Source organism: Falco peregrinus, chromosome 7 (genome assembly GCF_023634155.1).
Source record: "Falco peregrinus isolate bFalPer1 chromosome 7, bFalPer1.pri, whole genome shotgun sequence".
In the NCBI taxonomy this organism is placed as follows: domain Eukaryota; kingdom Metazoa; phylum Chordata; class Aves; order Falconiformes; family Falconidae; genus Falco; species Falco peregrinus.
The window spans coordinates 51,955,163-51,967,834 of NC_073727.1; the positions used below are offsets into that span (position 1 = coordinate 51,955,163).

Here is a 12,672-nt window from a genome sequence, read left to right on the forward strand (position 1 = left end):
AAAATAACCTGAAACTTCAGGTTGAGCCCAAGTGGGATGGGCTCAAGAGCAGAGTTAGAGCTGCTTCTCTGCTCCTTCTCTCATCAGAGAAGTCAAAGCTATGATCTGACTCATGGACAAAAAGAAAGCTTCAGGTAGTCAACTGTTTATTTTCCTTTGAATACTGCCTCATTAACTATAGACAGGCAAGTATAGCCATGTTTTCCCAGCTGCACAATGCTGGCTATACGCCTATTGAGACGCCACATGCAGCATGAGTTTGCATCTAATCCAGGCACATAAACTTTTTGGGTTCATTCTCTGCAATCCATAGGTCAGCCCCAAAGATAAGAGCTAAAAGACAACTGACAACTAAGGACTTAGTAAAGCAGCAGAGAGAAACTGGAGAATATTTCCAGAAGGGAACCAATTTCCCCAAAGCTTTTCTAAAAGAGTCTCTCTAGAAACTCGGGTGGCTCTATTTCCCCTCCTATTCCCCTCCCAAGCTTATTAGAGAATAAGCTGTGTGGAGGTTATAAAGGAGTCAGTCTGATGTTTTCCCACCAGTATAAAACTCACATTTAGAAAAGGAGCAAAGTGAAAAGAAGTTTAATTTCTCTACTGCTGTTAAAATTTTGTTTCTAGGCAGGTTGTAGGTGCCAAGCAAAGGCATTTTTAGAAGAACTTGTAATATCTTCATGTGCCACATTTTCCAGGGAAGTAAGTCTTCCCTCCAGACAACAATGTTACCACTCCAGTGCCACATGCCTCTTTTTGATGGATCAAACCTAGTGACATTTACAGAATCAAAAAGAAATACCTGAACAGCTCAGGGAAAGACACTTTCTTTATGTTAGCAGAAGACAATTAGATACTGTGGGAACTGCTGCCTGCAAATAGAGTACCAAAATATGCACTAAGAGGAGTAGTCTTGCACATGAAGACAGATCATCTGGATGCTCCTGGAGGCAGGAGCAACAGGGGAATAACTCATACAATTACAATGGATTTTTAGGATACCAGAATAAAATGCAGATAACCAAATGGGAATGCAGAATAGGGTGCACAACAGCTGTAAGCTTCCCCTTCAACCTCTCTGGTTCCCTTCATTTACACTGTATATTCCTGGAGAAGCAAGAAAAGGTCTCCAAAAACCAAAAGATTACATTAACATGAAGTGATGACTGTGACCTGCCCTGTTAGGAGAAATAAGGACACTTTTCTGTATCTGCCAGGATTGTTCCGACCTTCACAAATGCCATCTTCCAGAAACCCCGGATATAATGAACCAATAGTCACCTGTTAGAAGTGTCATTCAATCAGGACAAAGTTACTGCCTGACCAAAGACTGTTAAGAGAGTGCCTTTCATTTCACAGACAGGAGATTGTTAGGGTTTTATTCCATGCTCCACAAACCAACCCTTCCCTGTCTGGGGCTAGTTTAAATGTCAGAAAACATAGCCCTACATATATACACACAAAGTCATAGCATTTCCACATGCAGATTTAGCTTATTTGTAAGCTTCCCATTACAGAGATCAACAAGGAGAACAGCAAGTCCATAGCTACTTGTCCTGGTTACATGCACATTTTAAAGCTGGTCCATTTTTCCTTGTGTCATTTGGAAAAGATCTGCAGCCCCTTGCTCACACCTGGGGTTTCAGTCTTGGCAGATATCTTAACGTTCTCTCTAGGCTCTAGCTCATTGCCTCTGTACTGGCAGCATGCAGTCGCTCTGCACGGCTGTTTTTTCCCCACCGTTTGTCAGTACACGCGCTCTGGGCTTCCCGCTGCCATCTGGCAATCAGTGTGCGATCACAGCTCCTGGTCCCATGAGGAAGGCACCACAAGACAAGGTCACAGATAAAACAATACCAGAATACACAAACCTTTGTGTAGCTGCACCACACAGTTTGGCATTCCTGTGACCCATTTTTTACCTTTTCGTAGCAATTCAATCAGTGATTTTCCTACAGTAGGTAAACAGTTGTTTACTGATACCACAAAACCATACAGTCCAGGAATTCTCATAGATCCTAATGCCAGTCAGTTCATTAATCTTTGGCAACTGATTTCATCGAGCACCAAAACTGAATTACACAGTGTTTTCCTTTATTCAGAAATCATATTGCTGATGTCTCCTTATTGTTTCTTCAGAGTCTAACAACAGCATTTCTGCTCTGGTTTCTTCAGCTGCTTAGAGGACATCACATCTCTTAGCATTTGCACTACCCTATTTCTTACTTACTTCACATTTTGCACAGAATTACAGGATTGTCAAGTTTGGATGGGTTACCTGGGTGCCATTTTTGCATAGATATAGGGACAATCTATGAGTAAGAACAAAACTGGCAAATTAATCTTGAGGGATTGCAGTATCCTTAATTTGCACCAATCTGACTAGGGGGAAGAGACAGCTCAGTGTCATTTAGGCTGTCTGGACCTGACTAGGTCAAAAGGCAATTAAACCACCAGAAGGCTGGGCAAGGCATTTTAAGTAACCAAAGACAAATGTGCACCTTAATGTATTTTAGAAAGAAAACTTCTCATCCAGCTTCCCACATACTTCATCTTAAATTATGTTTAATAAAAGCTGGGAAAACTAACACCCACCAACACACAAATTAAGATTTTTCTCTTTGGTTCCAGCTATTTTGTTGCTTTAAATGTGAATTTCTCATAAGCAGTAACCCAGTATACTCATGTGATTGCTACAGAATGGCAGAGAGCAGTGGAGTCTTTCTTTGCCATGTGCTGTACATTCAGAATTTTTCACAATACCCAGAACTCTTGCCTAAGAAAAAAATTTCTCATAGTAATTTTCAATGAAGCTCTGTGCAGCTTATTCCATAAACAAAATTGATCTGTCAACTTTTTTATCTAGTGTAATGGAAAATTCAGATGAGAAAGCCAAGCCTTTTTAAACATGTTAAGTAACTTCTCTCTTAAATGTTGAGTAGTCATGGAAGTTATTACTGTCCTGTATGGCTCAGATATTTTCTTGGTTGAATAGAGTTTTCTTTAATAGCTTGTGCTCACATTCAGTTTCTAGTTCACTGTCTCTCCAGGGTTATGAGGCCCTTCATCAAGGAAAACATGTGCAGTTCAGGCACTCTTCAGAATATATAACTTTCCTTGTACTCTTCATTACTGCTTACATAAGAAAAGAGTTCATAAATGTGTTGAGTCTCTCTGTAATTTCATTAAGGCACTTATTCACTTTCAGAGCTAAGAACATTTCCTCTCTATTTATTTTTAGTTTTTTAAAAGGACTGAGTCAAACAAACTTAGGATAAGCAAAGAGACACATCTGAAATAAAAACAGAAAGTGAGTTGAAACTGTAAGATGCAAACCTAAGTAAACCCTTTGAACTGTGAAGACGTTCAGAGTCTTAACTATGGTACTGATTTATTTACTAGAAATTGTCAATTTTGTCAGAATTTGAAAGAAACCAGCAAACATCTGAGCTCGTTTCTCTGAATTATCCTCGGTACTGAGACTGCTATTTCTGTGTACATTTAATTCAAATACTGCAACATTATTAGCACAGATCATTATCCACACAGGCACATAGGATATCACTTGTGCAGTAGGAGTTATGGTTAAAAACAAAAGTCTGAGAAAGGGAGAAGGAGAACATTTTTGCCAGCTAATGTTACTGTGTATTTTCATCACTGCCACAGCATTTGTTCTGTATATCATACAAGATGATGAAGTCAGAAGAACTCCCTGCAGCCAAGACCTGGCAATGGGAATTTACGCAGAGCCTCAAGAGTAATGGGGTTCAATTTACTTTATATATTCCTGGGAAAATAAGCAAGATTTGCCACATATATATTTCATCATGTTTAACATACTTCACTGCAAAATGGAATCTTTGTAAATATGTTTCCATCTTTACTGTATTCTGCTCAATTTAATTTTGACCTTAATGAAACCTGAGACTGGAGTTGAAGACGAGATGTAGCATTTTATCACACAAGATCAAGCGTGTGCGCAACTGAGTTTGGTGCTTAGTCACTAGGGACAGTCGTCAGAAATACCTTAACATGGCTTTCATCACTGTGCTGAAACAGGTAGAAGGATTCTCTTGGTGGGAAGGGCAGTTGTGATAACTAGGTCAAAGGAGAAAAGTGAGGTAAGTGAGAATAAATCAGAAAAGAAATATGTTTAAAGACTGAGAGTGTTCAGCCCTGTAGCAACATTAAGCAACAAATACACCCAAAACACCCTTTTAGTCAGCAGTGTTATTTTCCCTCAGGCTAAAAGGCAACAGTTCTCACATATGTAAAGACATTTAGCCATCTAAATTAATTTTCACACTCAAAGGCTGCCGAGAGCTGCAATAAGATACCTTGTGAGGTTCACTGTATGGCTCATGATTTTATGTTTCACTGAACACCAGAACTTGCCACAACAGCACTGTACCTATGTTGCTAGTATTCAGATACTCTATTTAGGTATTAAACAGTATTCAGCAGCCAATTCTTCAATGGAAAACAAATTTGCAGTTTAGTTTATCCAAGCGTCATCCCATCACAGACAGGTTTTCACCTACCATTACTTGTGAAATATTTCATGCTTTTCTTGAGGAATCACTTGTTCGAACCAAAAGATTCTGCAAAAATCTGTTTTCGTGTCCTGGAGGAACACAAAGGGACTCTTGCCACTGTAATCATAGAGGAAACCTTGAAAGCATTCATTGAGTACATACTCCTCAGATTACTTGAACCCTTTTTTTTCCCTTTTTTTTAAAAAATTATATATATATATATATATATATAAAATATCAAGTAGATTTGTAAACCTGATGCACAGTTTCTTCCAAGATTTGGCAGTTCTTCTAGATTATTTTTACCAGGCTACATAATACACCAGTAGAACAACAAAGTATTTAGCTGGCCTTCCCACACATAGCCTTCACCTGGACTTCTAAAGATGTGTTTGCTATAGATGCAGGAGCATGTGGGCCTTACCCTCCCTACATGTGCAGTATAAAAATACTGCAAACTGAAATGAAAAAAAAAATTAATGTGATTTAGTACAAGCAATGTACTGCATGCCCAAATACAGCATATATGAATTGTCTTCTAGCAACTTTGATTTATTTTTGCATTATTCATTTTTGCCTAAATAGATAGGCAGTGTTACCCAACCAATAGAAAATATAGCCTTGTATTAGACAGTTTCATTTCCCAGAAAAGCACAGAACATGTGGGTCTCCATTTAATTTCAGAATACAATCAAACAATTAAGAAATTCAAAGAACTAGGCTAGGGAAGAGGGGAAGGAAAGCTTTACTTACATTGGGTTTTCAAAAATTAAAAGAAATTAATATAAAATGTACAATAACAGCTGCCTGTGTCAGATTCTGCTGAAGAAAAATGGAAGCCGGAGTTCATCGTGTTCATTGTCAACACTTTCAAAAAAAAAAAAAAAAGCAAGAACTAACATCTGCAAAAGTGTTTGTTCTGCACAGTGAGAAATTATCCATCAATCTCCTTGTAATGTTTTCTGCTATGGTGCCGACTTGTTATCCTCCCATATTTTACTCAATGCTTTGGGGAAAAAAAGACACATAAAAAAATCAAAGCATATGCATCCTTGAATAAATTTCTCTCTAAAACAGAGAGGTTTATGTATTAGTTATCTTTTGTGAACACCGAAACTCACCTGTTAACCTCATGCATGCAAGTTTATATGACAGACCAAGAGCCATTCACTGGCTGGATCCCAGTGACAATTAAAATTGCAGTAGCTGGTAGCTTACAAAACTACAGATGTAAGCATTAATTTGATCTGCTTACTGATATGAAACCCATTTTTACTTAACCATGAGCATAGAAATATTGATTCATTGTTCATGAGTTATGCTTTCACTGTAAAATCTGAAGTCATACTTGTCAGCCTGGAACAAATTAAGATGTTAAATAGCAACAGCAGATCTTCTGTGTCTAGACGAATTTAAAAAAAAAAAAAAAAACCAAAAAAAAAACCAACAGGCTATTACAAGGTAGGAATGGTATCCCAATATTAATCCTTATATTTAGAGTTTATTTATAGTCTATATTTTCACTCCTAATCTCCTGAACTACCAAATCTTCCTTATTATAAAACTTATTAGAGCCATTTCCAAAAATATAGTTACACATAAATTATTTCATGTTAACAAACTTTTCTGCTTTAATGGTATAAGCAGGGAAATAAGCACTAATGTTAGGTCTTAATCCAAGAAATGAACAAAAATGAACCAGAAATGAACAAAGAAAAACTGTAACAGGCAAGGATCAAAACATTCTGTTGGGTTTAACATCAAGAATGTTGAATTTTCTACCATATCTCTTTAAAAATTAGGTTTAGTATATATGCAAAACAAAGTGTTTATTATTCACTGATTTTTTTCCTGATCAGAAGCTGGAGTGGGAGGAGGGAATTAAAAAAACAGAACAAGTTTCTGTGAACACAGTGCAAACAGAATTTATATAAATTGCCAAATGAGACCTCAGTCAGTAGCAACATCTATTTCCTTACTTTTATGCAACACATAAATGACCATTTCTTGATGGCAGTAGCTGCCACTCTGCTCGGGTATACAACAGGCTAAAGGCTGCATGGACACAGAAGCTAGAACCCTGCGCTTAAGTAATCCCTTACACGAGAGGATTAAAACATGGTGTCAAGGTGTCAAGACAAAACTAGGTTTTATTGCTTGTGTTCGTTTTTATTTAGGGGTTTTGTTGTTCTAGGATTTTGTGTTTTGGGGTAAGGCTTCTTTGGTTTGTTGGGTTTTTTTCGGAAGAAACAATCACATATCTGTCTTAAAAAACAAAGATGCAGCCTTTGTAGTAGTTAACCTTGTGCTTCAGATGCATACCAAAGCAAAACAAATAAAAGGAAATGAAAAACCTGTCTGTTCATACTCTGCTACACCTGAAGCATCTTTCTTAGCATCCATTAATTTAGCATACCAATTTTTAATGAACTTTGTCTTGGCTTGATTTAACCTCTACTAACTTTTTCCTCTTAGAAGTTGCTGTATGGATCAAGGACAAAGAAAAGCCAACAATCAAAATCAAGAGGTGATATTGCAAATTTTGCAGCTATATTATAGTTTTAATCCACGTAACAGGTGTAGGGAGTCAATAAGATGCAGATTCCAGCAGCATCTTTATTCACCACGTTACCTGGCATGTATATGCCAACCTGCCACCACCTCATGTCACCAAAACTGCTTCACTGACAATACTCACACCACATAATGCCAAGGTAGATCTAGTATCTCCATGTGAATATTAGTTTACAGCACACCTGATAGTCCCCTAGAAAAGCTCAGCTCCACTTGTTTCAGAGGACAAGCTCAAGATTTCTCCTGAAGACATACAGGCGCCACAGTATTGGCGTGATCCCATCAGTAAAGGGGGTATCTGGAACTGTCATTATTCACAGAAAAGCTGCATTGGCTTCAGGTCAGTACTAAGGGTGCTTCAGCAGCTGCAAAAGATGTGTGGTCATCAGAAACAGTACTGGAAACCCAGTGAAAAATTTGCATTACCCCTTCCGTGCATATCGCTGAAAGAAGAAAGCTAAAAGGAGAGTCATGTGCTAATATACTCCACTGACGGCCCATAAGGGAGTCTGCTCTGGAAAACTGATACACATATACCACACTTTCGAAGGCACCCTGTAGAAAATTCCTTTTAGTGCCCCTGAAAGCCACTGAAAATATTCCTTCTTCTGGATAGTTTGCAAGAATTCAGCCCTTTCTTCCTCAGCTCTTGGACTGTGTCATGATGCAATATCATGACCAAAAGATTTGAATTCAATGTTATTTCAGGACAGACCCCCTCACTGATGATATTACAACATCAAGTTCCCGTTCTCACTTCAGAACAAAGCAGCATCTCAGCTCAGTGTAGCACATACAAAGGCTTATAATTCAGCAAGTGTTCAGAATTAAGCCACCTTCTCTGCCTTTTCAAGGGAGGCAGAAGCAATGAAATATTAACATGCTTTGTTGCAGCAGTGCCCTTAGAAGTCAGCATCTATTCCCAATTACCACATTCTGCCCAAGCAAACAAAATAATACACAGAAAACCTTTTAAAAATCTGATAGTCACAGAAATTACGGAAAATTAAAATGCTTGTGACTAATCAGGAGTGTCAAGACATTTGCTTTTCTAGACGGCCAGCAGCAAAGTAGCCTTTAATTAATCTCTTTTATATTAAAGTAATCTTCTTGCAAATATAATTTTCTTTCTGAAAGACCCAAAACTTAGACTTGAAACAGTTGTACTCATCCAAACAAAAACAAGCACAAGAAAAAACATAAACATCCCATTTCTTAATTCATTTTATCATGTAACTTTCACAGGCATTTGAATAACAGCCATTTAATCCTTCTCAGTCCCTTTTCTGTTAAAATCATTCTTCACAGATTATTGCCTTTTTCCTTTCTCTTTTTATGGTGTATAAAATCATGCTGCCAGATCCAATGAGTTGACACCCCTGGCTGTAACCACAAGCCAGAGCTTGATTTCAGTTCAGTTCTTCACCTGAAAAAGACAGACCATTCGGTGTTAGAAGTGTGAACGAGCCTAGTGAGGTTATATAATAAAGGCTAATTAAAAGTTATACTCTGAGATTCCACAATTGAGCCCTATGACCTGGAAGTAAGTCACAAGCTGGGCAGCACAGTGCACTGCAGCAAAGTAAACATCTGTTTGCAGCCCAGACCTTTACCTGTTTGGAGCACATGCCCCAAGTAAATATCTTGCATGGATTCCCTCTTTGCTTACCTGAAGTCATCTTGATCTTGCTGATCACAAGTGATCCACACAGTTAGCAGACAACAAGGTTTCCATTTCCATGCTCTGAAAACCATGTTCTTTTTAACAGGTCATATAAAAAAAGCAGCAGAGAGGTGGGGAAAAGAACAATATTTCTGTATTTGTTTGTGTTTTCTGTTTTTTTCCTGATCATTTCCATGAATTAGAATGGCTCTGAAATTATAAGACAATAGGGGAAAAGAAATCAATAATATTTATTTTTGGATTTCAGAACCAGAGATCAGTTGAACATCATTCACATTTCTGCAGTGAACCCATACTTGCAGAGCAAAACTTTCAGCTCCGTATGCTAGGCCAGTCTTTAGCCAAACTTGCAGTCAGGAAGGAAATATAGGAAGAATAGAAAAGAGAAAAATGAACAGAATAAAAGTGTTCATTTCCAAGATGGAAACCATCATGTTTCATCTTCTTACCTGAATTCCATTTTACAGTCTGCATAACAAAGTGTGTCCTGCTGAAAATCTTTTGCTCCTCAAGGAATTGCAGAGGAATAGACAGAAAAGCCACAAACACATCAGTGCTTTTATTTACACTCCCCATGCTACAGCAGCTGCTACAGAGAGATGTATTTTGATGGAGAGAGATGACAATAGAGTCAAGAAAAAAGCCCCAAAAGGTGTGTGAAGGGCCCAAAACCATAGCAATGCAGCAACCCCTAGCCACTATATGGTTCCTTAGAGATCATACATGACAGAAGTTACACCAGCTTTCTGTAATCTGAGCTAAGGCTGACATAGAATATGAGGATCAGCTGCTGGCTTTTTGGGTAGCCATTTTATTGTTCCTAGCAAAAATCAGAGGCATCAGAAAACATGCCACATCAGATGCAAAATCAAGAGAGGAATTATTTAAAAACAGCAAATAAACCATTAGGAAGTTTTTGAAGTTTGTTTATGTTCATGCATCTTGAAGGTAAAAAAACCTCAAACAACCCAACACCTGCTTTCAGTAGATTAAATTATTAATGAAATAATCAGCAAAATTCAGTATTATAACTGATCTATGCAGTCTTTTGCTGCACTATTATGTTAATGAGAACTGCAGTATTGATTTGTGTGATGCTAATGTAATTCCAAATTTTGGACTTTATTCTCTTCCAGAGAACAGTCAGAGCCCAGAGCAGGAACTCAAGACTCTGGATGCAGTGTCCAGCATTTCCATCCACTTTTGGTGTGACATTGCGCAGACTGCTTTATTCCTCCAGGCTTTCCTTATCTATGAGAGTCATTATTCCTTTCTCTTGCCATTTATTGTTTATAAACCACCCCGCTTGACATGGTATAATCAACATTTCAACAGGAAACCTAACAATGTGTCAAAAATATTGTATTTTCAAAGTCTAGGGAATGTTACTTACTACATGGCTACAGTATCTAAAACAGCCACACAAAGTCACTAAAGATACTTCCAAGCTTGCTGTGATGTCACCCTGAACCAACAAAAGGTAACTCAACTTTAATGTGCACAGTAGGAACCCCAAGAAAAATACCTCGATCCAAGGAAAAGGTATATTACCTCAGGTTTAGCACCATGTAAACACAGTGTTGCAGTTAGCCTGAAGTGCATAGTGTGGAGCAATCCTCTTGACATACCCCACACTGTCATCTGTCCCTGATCCTCATTCGTCACATTCAATCATACCTTGCTCTGAATAGCATACAGCCTACAGCAGGCAGGGCTGGATATCTGCTAAGTTGTCCCAGTTTTCTGAATGATACTAGATCATTGCCTCCTTTGACATTTCTTGCCAGTAGTGAATACAATAGTCTTCATCACAAAGCAACAACTGGCAGAAAACCCCGTTCTAGACTGACACATATTCAAAATCTTGTATGACACAGCAAAGTCATTAAGCACATACTGTGCTAAATCCCAAATATCTCTAATCACAGACTCAGAGAATAATTTAGGTTGGGAGGATTTCCAGTGGCCATCTAGACCAACCCCCAGTTCAAAGCAGATCTAGCCAGACCACACTTTTCAAGGCCTTGTCCAGGGTCCTGTACACCTCCCAGGATGGAGATTCCCTCCCCTCCTCTGGCAATTCATGTTTGATCCCCCTCGTCACGAAAAGGATTTCTTAGCACCCAGTCAGAATTTCACATCTTGCAACTGATGCACACCGTCTCGCACCTTTTCTCTGGGTACCTCCAAGAAGGGTCTGACTCCATCTTATCAGTGTCCTGCAAGCAGGTAGTTGTAGACAGCAACAAGATCTCCCCCAGTCCTCTTCTCCAGGCCAGTTCCTTCAGCTTTATTCATATGTCATGGGTCAGCACCTTGGCTATCTTGGCAGCCCTTCTGCCTTTAGAATCTGTGGCATGGTTCACTTTTCCTCGTGTATTCAATCTTTCAGAGGTTGATCAAGGGTGTCCATACTGGGGCAACAACTATCTCTTGGGATTGAAAAATTATAACTCTCTTTAATCAAATCCCAAGACCAGAGCTCCAGGAGGAGACTGCTCCTAATGTCATGAGGGGTTAAAATCAATTGCCAGTAACTTGAATATCTTCTCTTGTATTAAAAAAAAACAAACAAAACAAAAAAAAAAAACCAAACACCACAAACCCAACTAAACAGGGTGATTATTATTTATTATTTTTTAGTGTAGACTTTCTTTTTAATGAAAACTAGCATGGCATAAATTTTCCTTTTCAGCCTGCAACAGAAATGAAATCTTCACAAATACAGCTGATTTTTTTTTTCCTCTTGATCAATCCACCTTGAAAGATGTTCTACATTACTTACCATTGGCAACGAGTGCATGATGGCGTAGAATATTGGCACGTTTGTCACAGAGATTTCTCTGCACCCATGGACCTATGCCAGTTTTAAATTGTCTAGCATCCCGATTACAAGGGTACCGAGTACTGCAATCAAGGAGATTCTACTATGCAATTTCATCATTTAAAGCTGGGCTGGCTTCCATGACAGTAGCTAGTTTCCGTAAGTCCTGTGACAGTGCCAGAAACACATGTCATAGGATAAGATCTGGATACAGAACTATTTTCTCGGGGACATTTTTTAAACCACTATTTTATGTTTTATTGCTAATGCCACATACTAAGTCAGCCACAATTAACCCTGCAAATGCCCTGTCTAAGCATGGACAGAAGATAAGTTAGCTGTTCTCATTGATTCATTAAGCAGTAATGAATTATTTTATCTACATTTACCTCTGATCTCACCAAGGTGCTAAATGAGCAACTTCCTACCTGATTAATTATCTTCTGATCCACTCCTTCCCCAAACAAATCATTTGAAAATCTCCACCTCTTCCTTGCAAACAAGGAGTCTCCCATAACACACTCCGTTACCCAGTGCTTTTTCAAGACCCATTCCACAACCCAAATCTGAACTATGTCTCCAGCTAGTAGATGTAAGGGCAAAACCCAGCAGCATAATTTCAAGCAGTCTCAAAAAAGGCTGGTTGGAAAGAACTGCCCGTTGACTAAGAGAGACCTATAGGGAGAAATGAGAAAGAAAAGCTGTAGCAGTGTGCCATGGGAAAAGACCTTACCTACTTTTCAGTACAGGATAATTTGCAGCCCTCTCTCATCCTGGGTAACGATTAGAAAATGTTATAAGAATCAGCATAGGTTTTGTGTAACAAGGTAATAAAATAAGATTCACACCTTGATTCTCATCCAGCACTACAGTGCGTGGCCTAGATGCTCTAGAGATGCATTAACAACCTTACAAGGATCTTAAGGCTGACTATCTCCTCTTCTGAAAGGCTGCAGGGTTTGCAGTCTGTGTGTGGCAAATCTTAGTCAAAACAACGTATCTGCAATGACTGGGTGAATCAAGTAATGGTTATTCTGCAGGCATTTGCCAGCCTACAC

At 38.6% G+C, this 12,672-nt stretch overlaps 1 long non-coding RNA gene across 1 annotated transcript in view; it reads right to left on the minus strand.

The window, feature by feature from the left end:
• Positions 1-5,989: 5,989 nt before the first annotated feature.
• LOC129784899 (uncharacterized) overlaps positions 5,990-12,672 on the minus strand; it is a 39,128-nt gene continuing 32,445 nt past the window's right edge. The window contains exons 2-3 of the long non-coding RNA XR_008748110.1: positions 8,776-8,979; positions 5,990-8,532 (exon numbers count right to left, since the gene is read on the minus strand). This is a non-coding gene — a long non-coding RNA (uncharacterized LOC129784899). The remainder of the gene's footprint in view (positions 8,533-8,775; positions 8,980-12,672) is intronic.